Here is a 14,145-nt window from a genome sequence, read left to right as displayed (position 1 = left end):
GCATTATAGACACATGACTCTAGCATTAGGTTTTCTCAGGGTGTCCACCCGTGTATGGGCACATAGACCTGATGACAACCTCTAAAGCAGATGGCAGATGGATCCCTAGGAAGCATGTTGGGAAGCTCTGGAGGCCCTGTGGAACATGGTGACTTCTTCAGGTTCCTACACATGGTCAGGAGGAGAAGATGGGAAGAGACCAGGCCAGACACAAACATCATGGATCATTTCAGCCTTTTATTCAGGAATAGGACTACACCTATGGGAATGGACCCATTTTCCTGATGGAAAATGAGTCACTGGACAAAGCAGGGGACTGGGCTTATGTAGATTGAGGGTGATTTAATGAACATGTCAGTCTGGGCACTCTAGAATTTGGATTTTGGAGTTGAGAGTGATGGCCAGCACCTGGAGAGGATTTATTTTAGAAGAGATAAGTGTTTCCTAGAGACTATCATTCTAAGTTTGATGAAACACTTTCTCCCTGCATTTGGCTAGCATCTGAAAAGGATTTATCTTATAAGAGATGAAAGCTATCAATGCATGGCTTTCTTTTTCATTCCCTTTCCCAGGCCATACTGTCTTGGGGTTTTTTTATTTTCCATAAGACTCCAAAAGGAAGAAATGAATTGGGCCGGCGAAGTCTCTAGCTTCTTCATGCTGGGAATGGGCGACATAGGGAAGGGGGCCTTCCTTTTAGAGTCTTGGAAGTGAACATGGGAGTCCTGAAGGGATGTGTGTGTGTGTGTGTGTGTGTGTGTGTGTGTGTGTAGGGAAGTTCTGAAATCATTGCAAGAAATGTCAATTTTCTTTATGCTGCTCCAGAAGGTCAGGCAGTGAGCCGTGGGAGGAGGGATGTTCTGGGATGTTTCCTGGAATTTGCAGCTGAGCTGATCACTTTATTAAGAAACTGGAAAACTAAAAATAGGAGAAGAGAAACATTATAATAATACATGAAGATTAATTGATTGGCTAGGTTAGGGGAGATAATTTTAGCATATATGATGAAGACTAATTAGTTTACTAGTGTTAGGAGAATAATTTTATTCTGAAAGGAGAAGACTAATTTGTCAGTGCTAGGAAAACAGTTTGGGCATGTAATATAACTGAGGGTTTTATTATTTTTGATTAAGGCCCAATCATATTTGGGGTGTTCTCCCCAAGATTTCGGGGGTCCAGTTCCTCTGAAGCATAGCAAGCATGATTAATCTTGGAACCATGTTTTCCTGGTGGTATAATTGTTTCCATCCAGCTAGTGAATAGAGGTTTCTAATCCTGCGGCTCTGTGTTAACCCAGTGGATATTTCTAGCCTTCCAGTCTAGTGTGTGTGTTATTGGAATAGGTAGGCTTTGGTTGTGGTGTGAAATGTCAGTTTGAGGAGTAAGGAAAATTAAGGTACAGAAGTCAGTTTAATTTTGGTAGGCAGGGGCAAATGTGAGCCTCACAAAGGATAAACCTCAGGAGTTTGAGGACATTAGGGCTGTGGGACTGACATTAGTGTAAATCTTATGTTCTATTTAAAATAACAGTTGTTTTTCTTCTAAAATGCCCAGGTATGGCTGCATTTTGGTTATAACTGGTTTTTTCTAGGTGTTTAAGACCAACTTGGTCGAACTGACCTTGTTCTTATCTATTGTTAAGATTCAGCTGAGTTCCCACAGGGGTTTACTCTTGGAGAAGTTGGGAGCAGCTTCTTAGCTCTTTTAGTGCCATCTGTTAGGTATGGTCTCCTTAATGATGTGAGTTCCCTTGGAAACATCAGGGCTATCTCCCTTTTCTAATGACCCTCCTCTTTGCAGCAGGTGTACTGATTGGTTTTCCATTCTCCAGTGGTCTCATTAATCTCCCTGATCAAGAGTCATGTGGTCCAGAGTTGTAAAGCTCCTGAGAGAAATTCTCTCATTCCCTGAGTTCAGGCTGACTCAGAGGGCAAAAGCCAAATATTGGTTTTCTTGGCCTGTTTGTTTTTGCCTCAACCTTTAAGTCTTCATCTTAAACATCCAGCAGGACAATCTAATTAGTCTTAAAGTAAGAGTACTGGGCTGTAACTTCAATGTCTATAACTGTACAGTCATTTACCCCTTATATTTAATTGGGGTCTGTATTAATACTGAAAATTAGCTTTATATCCTATCTGTCCTGTAGGTGATGGCTTATTGTGTGTTTCTGAAGAAGTACCTCCAAAATAAATAAATATATAAATAAATAAACAGGCAACAGTTATAGAGTTTACAAGGAAAATATAAAATGAAATTAACAAGAGTAAAAACATTTTTAGTTTGTGTAATAATTATCTTGAATTTTGTCTGCCTTACACATTATATCCCTGTTTGAAATCACAGTAATATATACAACAAACATTAACCTTCTGAACATAACTTTAAATGAGCTAAAGTCCAGCCTATTTTGGAGCCATTCTAACATGTAGTAATGTGGGAGGCAGAGCCTTATCTCAGGTATGGTGGGGCTTTTGACCTTAGGTAAATTTTAGGTAAAGTGTCCAGTTCTGAAGTTTCATCCTTGTCTTTTTCTTAAATGTCATTTTACAAAGTTTGTATATATTGTTTCCTGAGTCCATATAAACATTAGTTAACACAATATAACCCTACATTTAAAACATGAATCAGAGATAGGCTGAGAGTGCTTTTAACTTTCCTTTTGTATGAATAAGTGACAAAATGTTTTCATGTTTTACAATATTACCTTTAAACAAATCAGGATCTCCTTTTCATCTTTCAAAAATGCGTTTAAATTCCAATTCCAGTGTGAAGAGAAACACAAAATTGTATTTATAACTTATTGACAACAGGTTACTTTGTCCAGCTATAAAACATTAAATGATTCGAGTAAGTATCAACCCAATTTGTTATTTCTATACAAATCTGAGACTTTTCCTACACATAATTTTAGTTTTGAGAACACTAACATGGCAAAGTGCTCTCCTAAGTTTTACATTTAACTAACTTTAACTTTTAAAATGCAATTTGGAATCCAGAATGTACAGTAACAGTAATCATAGGTCTGCATGGATTTAAAAAAACATCAAAGGACAGCCTTAAGTCTCTTATAGATTTAGGAAACAGTGTTAATGATCAGAAATTAACTTAGTCAAAGTAAACAGATGTAAGTGAGATCTTCAAATGACAGCGTGGCCCTTTTATGGCCATGTACAAAAGAGAGAACTTATTGGTTATCTTCCCAGTAAACTTACATAAACTTTCATTTTATAAATTTTGGCATAACACTTAGACAAGGTTTAGACAGATATAGTTCTCAGATGCATACATATATCTAGTCACATATATTTTGGGTGTTGATTATATCGTTATAACCTAAATCACAGCTGTTTGCTTGACCAGTTACAAAGTAACCATTTAAGGCTTTAAGACAGGTACAAACCCTAATTCCTTTAAGACTCAGTTTCCCAAGTAACAAAATCTAACACATACAAATACTGGAAAGTTATCTTGATAGATAAGAGCAAACCAATGTTTTAGACTTTACTTCATATCAGCTCATTAAAGTTCAAATAACTGCCTGTGCTAATCAAAGCCAATTTAATCACAAACACAAACCTTTTGAGATTTATCTTCTGCAAACCTCTGCAATTTTAGACGTTCAGAACTTGTTTACTTTCTTATTTTGTCCTCTCAGAATTTAGCACAAGAATATTTCATACCTCTTTCTTTATCGTTTTTAGTTTCAGACCCTTTTTTCCCCCTGGTGTCGTCCTCTCCTTGCACACCAGAGGGCAGTGCCTTTTGATGTCTTCAACTTAGTACTTGACTGTTCAGTCTTCTTACAATATAACTGAATCAATGTACATACAGAATCTCTTTCATATATCTTATCCCTGACAGACCAACTTTGACTGTAAGATTGTATAATTATCCATGAAACCATTTAAAGGCCAGATAGTGACAATGAAACATCTTTCTAACAGGCTCATATCTATAGGTGGACGAATCAGCAAAGATTCTTAAGCGACCACCAGTAATCTAATGTGGCCCACATCATAAAAGATTCAAGTAACAGATAAACAAGGAAGGATCACCAAAACCAGGGGTGACAGGTGAGAGCCTTTAAAACAGAAAAACTTATACATACAAACTTTCCTTAGGTTGGATAGTGAAGGACACAGGGCAGGTGGAGGAGTGGGAGCCACTACAGCTGGCTCAGACGCTTCTTTCCCTCATTACTGGCATGATTCCCAGAGTCACAAGTCCAGGAGTGTTGGCCTTGAGGAGCCTAAAGTCTGAGTCAGAATACTGAAGGATTCTTGGGTTCAAATAAAACAACAGTATTTTACCATCCTCTGGGTTTTTTTCTCTTTTTCTTGTATGTAGAACATACATGAAAGTAGAATTTTAACCCTTGATCATCTTGCTTTTAGTGAGGACCAGAAACAAAGCAATCTTAAACTTTCCATTAAGAAACAATTTAAAAAACCACATTTATAATGTTTATCCCATTTATGTTAAATCTGATTTACCCATTTTTAACTTAGGTTACCCATGAAAACCAAGTTTGGTTAACATTTTAAGTCATCCTTTTCTGTGGAAGGAAAATCCCAGAAGCAATGGACATTAATTACACTTTAAACAATTTATAGAAAACCATACCCTTCATTGTCTGATCATCTGGAAAAAATCATATGGGTCAGTGATTTTAAAGACATCATTACCCTCATTTTTAAATCTAATGTAAATTGAACTTTTGAATCATGTGAATCAAAGGTATTTGGATCTATTTTTTTATTTTTTTTATTTTTTTTTTATTTTTTTTTTTTTTTAAAGAAATGAAATGTTTATTCCATGAAATTTACAATAGCAAATAAATTGCAGTAACACATAGGATAATCCTCACAAACATATTGTTGCACTAAAAGCAATATAGTGTTTGAAGTTTCTACACACATATTTACAAAAATGAAACTAAAGAAAAACTGAGAAAATATTCAGCATTGTGGTTATCTCTATGTGTTAAATCAGATTGGATCTATTTTTTTAAAATTTTAGTTTATGAGTGCTCTATATGTTGGTTTTGATACACAAATACATGAAGACAAGATAACACACAGAACAAAAAAGCAAAGGCCTTATAGCTTTTTAAAACTGATTAGATTAAGAGTCAATCCTTGTAAATTGGTCTCTGAATAAAGAAGAGTGTAAAAATACCTTTATAGTTGGATAAAAGGTCTGATCAGAAATTTTAATTTAGGTGCACAGAATCAAAATTATGAGCTCAAAAAAATAATTTAAAAAATGGGAGTCCTAGAAAAAATGATTTGGCCATTAAATATTTCATTAAAGTAACAAGAAAGAACAAGAAGGTAGGGGGAGTGAGAGGGAGAGAGAGAAGGAGTGTCCTGAAGTCATGTTGCTGTCAGGAAGAAGTTAAATTGATACATTTTTTTTCCCTTTAATCATAGGCCTCCTACCAAAGCCTGCCAAGCTTGCCATTTGCATTCCAATGCAAGCTTCAGTGTAGTTTTGGCCAAGGAAATTGCTGCCTAAGGCTTTTTCACCCTGTTTTGCCTGGTTGGTGGTAATCAGACCAGTTTTGGATACAGAAATTTATTTTGAAGAATGAGGCTGTTATGTCCCACTCCTTATTGAGACATATTACTAGCTGCTGGGCTGGTCAGGGTTAAAGTAGGACATTTAGCAGCTAGCTGTGCCCTTAAAATCTCTTCAGAAGAGGAATATTTGCTTTTTTGCTTAGTCATTTATTATTCCTACAACCTGGGGATCCTGGGATGCATTCAGGGACTTGGGAAGCTGGCTGCACCAAGTGGAGGGGTGTTTTTTCCTGGGGGCAGTCCGCCTTCCAGTGTCCCTGCTGCCCATAGTGGAAATAGGGCTTGGTATATTTGGTGACTGAGTGAAGGAAAAAGAAAGCTTGGAAGTAGGAACCTCAGACAACCCTGCCATTCTGTAATAATTTTTTGAAACTTTGGAGAATTTTTTGATCAAAAGTTTCTTACTTGGGTCATTGGTGCAGATTATCTAATTTGTATTGTGGCCAAATTTTTAGTAGTGAGCCAAATGAGGCATTTAATTTTGAGGTCAGTTTGGGAATAGAGTGTTTTAAAATTAGGAGAGACACAGCCCAAGGGGGTGTCTCTGGGAATTGACTGAGTGGTTCCCATCTTTGGAGAGGCTTAATGAAGAAGGTGGCAACAGAGGGAGAAGTGTCCTTTATACTTTTTATGCCACTGATAGGCCAGTCCCAGTGGTAAAGGACAGGGTGCCATTTAGCCTGCAAAGTCTCTACCCAGTAGAGATGAAACGAATGGATGGGGTCTTACCTCTCCAAAGAAATGAGAAGGGCAGTGGTGAATGCAGGAGTAAAATGGCAAGTAAGTCCCTGATCCATGAAGTTTGCTGGATGTGTAAAGGAAAGGAAGATTGGGAAGGGGAGGAATGGTGTGGGAAGGGGGTCAGAAAGATGGTGCCTTCAGCATCAATAAAGGATTCCATACAAGTCCACGTAGCATAGGCTGTGAAAACCTAGCCCAGAGTTGGGGTTGGTTACAGGTTGCAAACCGTCAGCCATTCAGCCAAAGTTGACTCCGAGGGTGTGAGGGGTCTCTTTGGGGAAAGAAGTGAGGGAAACAGTCAATCTGGGGATTCAGGTATAGTTGCATCATGAGTCATGACTGGGTATTCCCCCAACCTCAGAGATCCAGGGGGGGGGGGTGGGCACTTCAATAGTCACTTTCCAGGTCCCATTAGTCATTTAACTTAACTGTAGGGGAAAGGGAAGGGTTTGGAGGGATGGGGAAGGATTAATTTCACCTTACTCCCAAACCCAGTCAGGGAACCAAACTGTTAGCACAGAAAGATCAGACACAAACTTTATGGATCATTTCAGCCTTTTATTTAGAAATAAGACTACACCTATGGAAATGGATCCACTTTCCTGGTGAAAAATGAGTCACTGGACAAAGCAGGGGGCTGGGCTTATGTAGATTGTGGGTGATTTAATGAACATGTCAGTCTGGGCACTCCAGAATTTGGATCTTAGGGTTGGGAGTCATGGCCAGCACCTGGAGAGGATTTATCTTTGAAGTTATAAGTGTTTCCTAGAGACTATCATTCTAAGTTTGATGAAACACTTTCTCCCTGCATGTGGCTAGCATCTGAAAAGGATTTATCTTGGAAGAGATGAAAGCTATCAATGTATGGCTTTCTTTTTCATTCCCTTTCCCAGGCCACACTGTCTTGGGGGTTTTTTATTTTCCATATCCAATGCAAGCTCTGTCTCCCCAGACCAGGGGAGATGGCTATATGCAGGCCTGTCTCGGGATCTGATCCAGGGTGTGTTGGTGTAACTTTGTACACTAGTGCATATGTCATGGGATGATGGGAGCAGTGAGACTCCCAGGGGACTTTGGAACCATCATGTGTGAGAAAGGGACTCAGGTAAGGAGTCCCCAAGGTTGTGACCTCACTTCTTTGGCCATGGAACATACAGAACTTGGAACCCTTGTAGCTAGGCACAAAAGTCCAGATACAGCCCCAGTTGGCTCACTTGTATGGAGACAGCATGAATTTCTCAATGTGTGGATGCTCAGGTCTCAGGAAAGCCCTGAGTAGGGGCCTTTCAAGACTATGGAGGCACTGAGTCAGCCCTGGGTCCTGAAGACTATTTTTTTCTCAAGGAGACCAGAGGTGAGGCAGGCAGACCATTGTAGGTGAGCATAGTCTAGTCTATCTCTGGGATTCCCCTTGAGATAGCCCCAGACCCTCACCGTGTGTGTGTGTGTGTGTGTGTGTGTGTGTGTGTGTGTGTGTGTGTGATCAATGGAGAATATGAAGGGAAAGTCTTTTGTTCTGTTTTCACTTGACACACACAGGCTATCCTGGCTCCAATGTAGGTGAAGCACCTACCATTGGCAGCGAGTCATTTTGAAATGTCCCTCTTTGATCCTTGAAACTAGGGAGATAACAAAAGATTCAACAGTGCACATGTTCTATTTACCAAACAGCTTCATAGCACTTATCTGACAGGAGCTCGAGAATGACTTGGTGACTGTCCTGAAGAGGGGAACACCTCCTGAGTCCATGAATTTTTGTGTATATGACCAAATGTGGCCGGTGCCCAGAAGGTGCTGGAGCTGCTGAGTCAAAGGTGTGTACCACGTCCAAGCCTCGTGACCTGGCGATCTGGCGTGGTGTTGGGGATGCTGGGCATCACTCTGAACCTCAGTCAACTCTGTGGAAAGTAGCATTTTCAGAGGAGAACCCTGCCTGGGTATTGAGAAAACCAAGTAAGATGAACCCCAGGAGTGTTTGTCTTGAACCTGGTCCTGGGCAGAGGCTGCCAAGGCCTCTGGACTTCCCCTGTGGGCCTGTCCCTGCCCCTATGAGGAAGTTTTCTGCATCAGGCAAAAGTGGTCTGAGGCCTCAGGAAAAGCGTTTTGCACATTTGGGAAGGAGTGTGTGGATTGCATCTGGGAGGGCCCCTGACCTGCATGGAGCTAGAGTAGGGACCCCTGTGGTTGATGGAGGAGACGACCCTAGCCCTGAGATAGCAAGGCAGGGGTGGTGGGTTCATACATGGCTCCAAGGTAGGTGAAGCACCTACCATTGGCAGGCATGTGGCCTGTCATTTAGGAAGCAGTGCAGACACACCTCCCAGCCCTCCTGACCTTCCTTTATTGTCAGGAAGTTAGTCAAGACCACAAGACATCTAAGCAGATGAAGGGCACAGGATGTTCAAAGTGACACCCTCCTGACCCTCTTTAGGTTTGAGAACCTCCAGCCAGATATTGAGGAAGCATACCTTCAAGGACAGATGTGAGTGGTTTGGGGGCCAAGAGGGTAGCTCCCCGACTCCACAGGGATCACTAGGGGGACATTTGAAGTAGATGAGTGGGCAAAAACCCAGGTTCCGCCCTTGTGGATTTCTAGCAGAGGGCTGAGGTTTGGTGATTTCCCTGTAGAATGAACCCAGCTGTGGTGGGATTCTAGGTAGCCAAGGAACAGAGGAGTGACTAGGACCTCAGAGCCAGGCCCTGTGAGGATCCCTCCTACGCTACACAGCCAATCCCAGCCAAGATTACCTACAGTTTTCTGTATTCAGGTGAGAGAAGAATTTGGGGAGCCCCCTATATACCCATGTCCCTCAACAGATGGCCCGCCTTGCCCTGCTGCGTGTGACCTGTGTGGTCACCCTTTGGGAATCCCATCTTTCAGGGGGCTTTGGGAGGTTCCAGCTAAAGGAGAAGGCCCAGCCCCTCATGGTTCCCTGCCCCACTCCAAACTTCACAGCACCTACTGCTCCATCATTAAAATGTGGATTTACCTGCATCTAGATTTTGTGGGGTCCGTGGACAGCCTGAAGATTCTCAGGATCTTCCTGATCCTCACCATGCCAGAGTCAAAGCTGACTTTCCAGGTGGAGAGCCTCCTGACAGGGCTGGAGAACACAGATCCCCGTGAGTCTGAGGCTCTGGTGAGGGGGCTTCAGGTGGGTGACTGCATGTGTGTGTCCGGGAAGCTCTGTTGCTCCTACTGGGAACTGACCTGTGGTCTCAAGCCAGAAAAGCCTGACATCCTGCATCTGGTGGACCTCCATCTGGGAAGATGTCCTAGTGTGTGGATAGGGGCTGGGCTATTCTCAGAGGGAGAGTTTTTCTGAGAATTGGGAAAGGCCCAGGGAAAGGCAGTCATGTAGCTGGTATTTTCTCTTGCAGCCACCTCTCCTGGCAAAAAAATCATCCATTCCAGGCAGAAAAACAACAGAGGCACCAGGTCAACAAACTCTCAGACCAGCACCCGCTCCACCTCTGCCAGAATGTCAACATTGCTCAAGAAGCAATCTCTCCTATGGCACTGTATCACTGTGAGCTCCTCAGGATTACACAGTGCCAGATCCCCCACCACAGCTATCCCTTTCCTTCCCTCCAGAATTTTCTGATTTCTGTTTTGGGAGTGTTTTTTGTTTTGTTTTGTTTTGTTTGCTATGGTTTTTTTCATTATTGAAAATGGTATGATAAGATTAGGGGTAATAAAAATTTTATGTTGTGTGATATAAAGTTGCATGTTCAATCCATCCCCGAGGCCATGTTACCACCAGCAATGTGCGGCTGTTGATGGAGCCCCCAGTAGAGCACATGTGGGGGAGGACACACACAGGCTATCCTGGAAGAGGTGAGATTGAAGCCCCTGTGTATGGGGCAGAGGTAACTTCCTAAAGGATGGGAGGATTCCAGGCCACCAGAGGGTGCTGCCTTCCCTGGTGCAATGCCCCTGTTGACTATGGACATGGAACATAGAACCAGACACAACAGGCGTCTTTGGAAGTCTGGTCTCATTTAAACCTCCTGTCCTTATCTCTGGAATAGGACAGCAGCCCCCTCCCTGGGTGATATGAATCCAAATTGAATGTAATGGCATGTGGAACTCCCCTGCCAACACTGGGTCTTAGGCTGTTTGCACATGCTTTTGAAACCATGCAAAGACACAATACACAATTTGATGAGCACAGAAGTCAATGTTCAGGGGCCATTTTCATCTCTTTAAGACATTTAAACCATCATGGTTACCTTTTTTAAAATTATCTATTTTTTATTTTTTTGCAGTAGGGTTCTTTACCACTGACCTTTTCCCACAACACCTTATTTTGAGAGGATCTCACTAATTTATCAAGACTGATTTTGAACTTGACATCCTCCTGCCTTGATCCTTCAGGATTCTGAAATGACAGGTGTGTGCCTCCAGGCCCAGCTAGGTAGATCTCCTTATAGGACTGCCACAGATTTCCACAGAGTTTGAGTGTGGACTGTAAGTGTCGAAGCCCTAGTCTAAGGAATTTACACACATTTGATCTTAGTAATATCCTGAAAATAAATCCACACAAGTCACCATGTCCAAGGGACCCTCTTCAGGACCAGGTATTGGATAGCCACTAGTAAAAAACCCTGCAACTTGTCAGACTCAGAGCCCTGTGTGCTGTCTACTTGAGTCAGGGAGAGCGGCTGTGGGCGGGGCCTTCTCTTGGTACAGTGCAGCCCTTTAGATGCCTAGGAGGTGAGGGTGACCCACCACCCATCACTCTGACACGTGGCCTGAAAGAAGATAACCTACTTCCTAGTGCCCTAGAGACAGATGCTGAATGTCACAGGAATAAGGGGGTGATTTGCAGATGGTGTGCAGTGACTTAAGCAGGCCGTCTGAATGGGGGATCTCAGTTGAGGAACACTGAAACGTCACCACTAAACCTCAGAGTATCCATTGCTTTTGCTTTCTAATGAGTTACGAACTTTCAAGGTGGCCATCATTGTTTCACTTGACATTATGGAGGGTCAGCAATATGGAGTCAAGTGCACTGGATCATCCTGCTTTGTGCTAGATTTGCTCCAGTTCATTAGGACTCCCACATGTGTATTCAGTGAGCTGAGGGACGTCTAGGGGCCAGCCTGCATCAAGGGCCTAGAGGAGGGCGACTGTGTTGATGAGGTTGTCTCACCACAGTCTCCTCTAGAGTTAGCCTGGACACATTGACATGGTGGCAGGTGGGTTCCAGTAGTAACAAGGGTCACACCCTAGAGTTCACATCCTCTCCAATGCTATAGACCAGGATCCAGGTGTGCAGACAGTGAAGATCCTGAGAGGGCAGGATTGCAAATGGAAGGTCACACCCTGCAGTTAGTGAGACATGGTCTCAAAATGAAACATCAAACAGGCTCTGGATGGAGCTCAGGGTCAGAGCATCCTGGGTTCAATCGACAATACTGGAAAAACAGAAAAAACTCTGTGCTTCAGAACCCAGGCACAGAAGTGCACTCTGCAAATGCCAAACTACTTGGGAACCTAAGGCTTCTTGGATATCAGGAGTTTCAAGCCTTGGTAATTTTCCTGATCCTCTCTCAAAAATGAAAAGAAAAAAAGGTGGAAATTGTCTCTCACTGGTAGAGTACCCTAGGGACAGAATACTCCAATTTGTTCAAATTAAAATACAATTCCTATCTCACAGCAAAATCTTAATATTCATACCATATTTAAGAAGCTGAGCTGTAAACAAAGTTACTTTAGATAACTTAAAGCCTAATACCTTAATTCAGAAAATCAGTTGTTGGAAAAGAGTAAATCTCATTACATAATTTCATTTCCTCCCCCAAAGGTCCAACTCATCAAGGAAAATAATTTCTGTGTAAGACTAACATGGTGTAAGACTCTCCCTAATCTAAGGCCTGTCCTTTTACTTAGGTTCAATCCTTGGTCTTGATTCTGCCGATTTTCAAGAAAAGGCAGGGGCAAGAGAATACAGATTCCCTTCACCTTTAGTCCTCCAGGGGCAAAGACACAGGCTTCTCCCTGCTTGCAGCTTTTCATCCTGGTGATGGCTCTGATGCCTCCTTCTCCCAATGGCTACATGCAGGCCTGGCCTTGCACACCAGTTCCTGGAAAAAAAAAAAATGTCTACAAGATACAGAGGGAAAGGTAGCCAGGTAGAAGAGAGGAAAGCAGGGATGGGGTTATTGGTTTGCATACTAATTCATTTGCATATTAATTCATTTCCATATGAAGTTTTTTACACATTAGTCTGAAGTTTATCATGGAATCTCTACCAGACTTCTGATTCCTGAGGATAAGAAAAAAATTTTTTAAGTCCATGTACAAACACCTCCAATATGTGAATCTAAAGAATCCACAGAGGTGGAGGAGGGAGAAGTCTGCATAGGGGGTGGCAACGGCAATGTTCCTCCAGCAGGTCCTGGTGAGGCCTAGTTGCAGGTGGATCCCCTCCTTGTCCTGGTGTCCGGCACTGACCCGGGGTCTAGGCTACTGAGCATCTGGGTTACACAGCTAGGTCCCTGAGCTGCTGCCCCTGACGGGTGCAGGCCTGTAGCCTGGAGCCAGGGGGCGGGGCGGAAGCTGGATCTGAGAAGCCAAGTGTGGGGTTGGCTGATCTGGGCTTGTTGCCTGCTGGAAGGGCTCGGCTTTACCTTTACCAGCGCTGCTTCGCGTAGTCCCTGGCTCAGAAGAGCACCGGAGACGCTGCTGCCGCAAGAAACCCTGGAGCTGGAGCCTTCAGCGGTCAACTGTCTCTGGTTCTAAGCGCGGGTCACTGTGTAACTGACGTTGGTGTCGTTACTCCTGGAGGGAATGGCTTCTCGGATCCTCTAGGATCAGAATATAGGAGGTGCAGAACTCTCATTCATGGCTCTCAGTTACGTTGCCTACATCAGCACGCAAAGGTGCTGTCTCATCTACCGGGAATGGCTTATTAAAATATTTTGCTTTTAATTCTTTGCCCTCCCATCAAGACACAGAAATTATTTTCTATATGGTAAACGAAAGCAATTTAAATTTGTATTTTAGTATGACGTTTTGGGGGAGAAGGTGTGAGCCTTTCCAGTAGCTAAGCTGTTCTATCTTGAATTAATTAAGTTGCCTTAATGGCTATTGAACTTGGAGTCTCATGCTTCCATGCTAAGTAAGGTTTTTCTCCCACGGATCTGTCTGTACCTCTTCCCTTCCCCTCCCTCCCTCCCAACCTCCCCCTCTCTCTATTATTATTATTATTATTATTATTATTATTATTATTATTGGTAGTAGTAGTAGTAATATTACTGCTACTAGTAGTAGTGATTAAACAAGGGTGCTATGCCACTTAGCTACATTCCCTTTTTTTGTATTTACATATGTATTTTTTGAATTTAAGGAAGGTTTCCCTTAGTTACCCTAGTTTTCCTTAATTCAGGCTGAACTTGCTATTCTCTTGCCTATGCTCCCCTGAGTCACATTACAGGTGGGTGCTAAGAGGGTGAACCTAAGCACACACTCTAAAGCTGAGTCCAGGAACATGAAGTTGTTTATTGAGCACCTACTGAAAGCCTGCATTGTTGCACATGCTGAACATTTAAAATTAAACCAAACAGGTTAGAAATGATTCCTTTGCCAGGCAGGGTGATATGTATTTCTTATGCTAATGACTGGGTTAGCTGGGGCAGAAGGACCATAAGTCTGAAACCAGCCTTGGCAAGTGAGCAGCCCCTGAATCTATATAAAATGAAGAAATGCTTGGGAATTTACCACATTGCTTACCTATCATGTATGACAACTTGGGATAAATCCTTAAGAACATGAAAAAAAAAGGAATAAAAAGCAGAAAAGACACAGAACTGGAGA

At 42.5% G+C, this 14,145-nt stretch overlaps 3 long non-coding RNA genes across 4 annotated transcripts; 1 reads left to right on the top strand and 2 right to left on the bottom strand.

Moving 5' to 3' along the window:
- Positions 1 to 217: 217 nt before the first annotated feature.
- Positions 218 to 4,619, bottom strand: LOC120888361 (uncharacterized). Its single transcript, XR_013423103.1, has 3 exons — positions 4,109 to 4,619; positions 2,705 to 2,824; positions 218 to 918 (listed from the first exon to the last, which is right to left on the bottom strand). It is a non-coding gene; the product is annotated as an uncharacterized LOC120888361 (long non-coding RNA).
- Positions 4,620 to 6,860: 2,241 nt separating this feature from the next.
- On the bottom strand, positions 6,861 to 13,173 carry LOC144364944 (uncharacterized). The gene is made up of 4 exons (XR_013423102.1): positions 12,960 to 13,173; positions 12,292 to 12,413; positions 9,314 to 9,427; positions 6,861 to 8,221 (listed from the first exon to the last, which is right to left on the bottom strand). It is a non-coding gene; the product is annotated as an uncharacterized LOC144364944 (long non-coding RNA).
- On the top strand, positions 8,022 to 10,050 carry LOC144364943 (uncharacterized). Of its 2 annotated transcripts, XR_013423100.1 has the most exons (4): positions 8,022 to 8,137; positions 8,980 to 9,091; positions 9,324 to 9,446; positions 9,705 to 10,050. It is a non-coding gene; the product is annotated as an uncharacterized LOC144364943 (long non-coding RNA). The 2 variants fall into 2 exon arrangements; XR_013423099.1 differs by lacking the exon at positions 8,022 to 8,137 and having other exon boundaries at positions 8,195 to 9,091.
- Positions 13,174 to 14,145: the final 972 nt, after the last annotated feature.

Source organism: Ictidomys tridecemlineatus, chromosome 6, assembly GCF_052094955.1.
Source record: "Ictidomys tridecemlineatus isolate mIctTri1 chromosome 6, mIctTri1.hap1, whole genome shotgun sequence".
Lineage (NCBI taxonomy): Eukaryota > Metazoa > Chordata > Mammalia > Rodentia > Sciuridae > Ictidomys > Ictidomys tridecemlineatus.
Note: the sequence above shows the minus strand (reverse complement) of the source record. Positions and strands in the feature narration are given on the sequence as shown.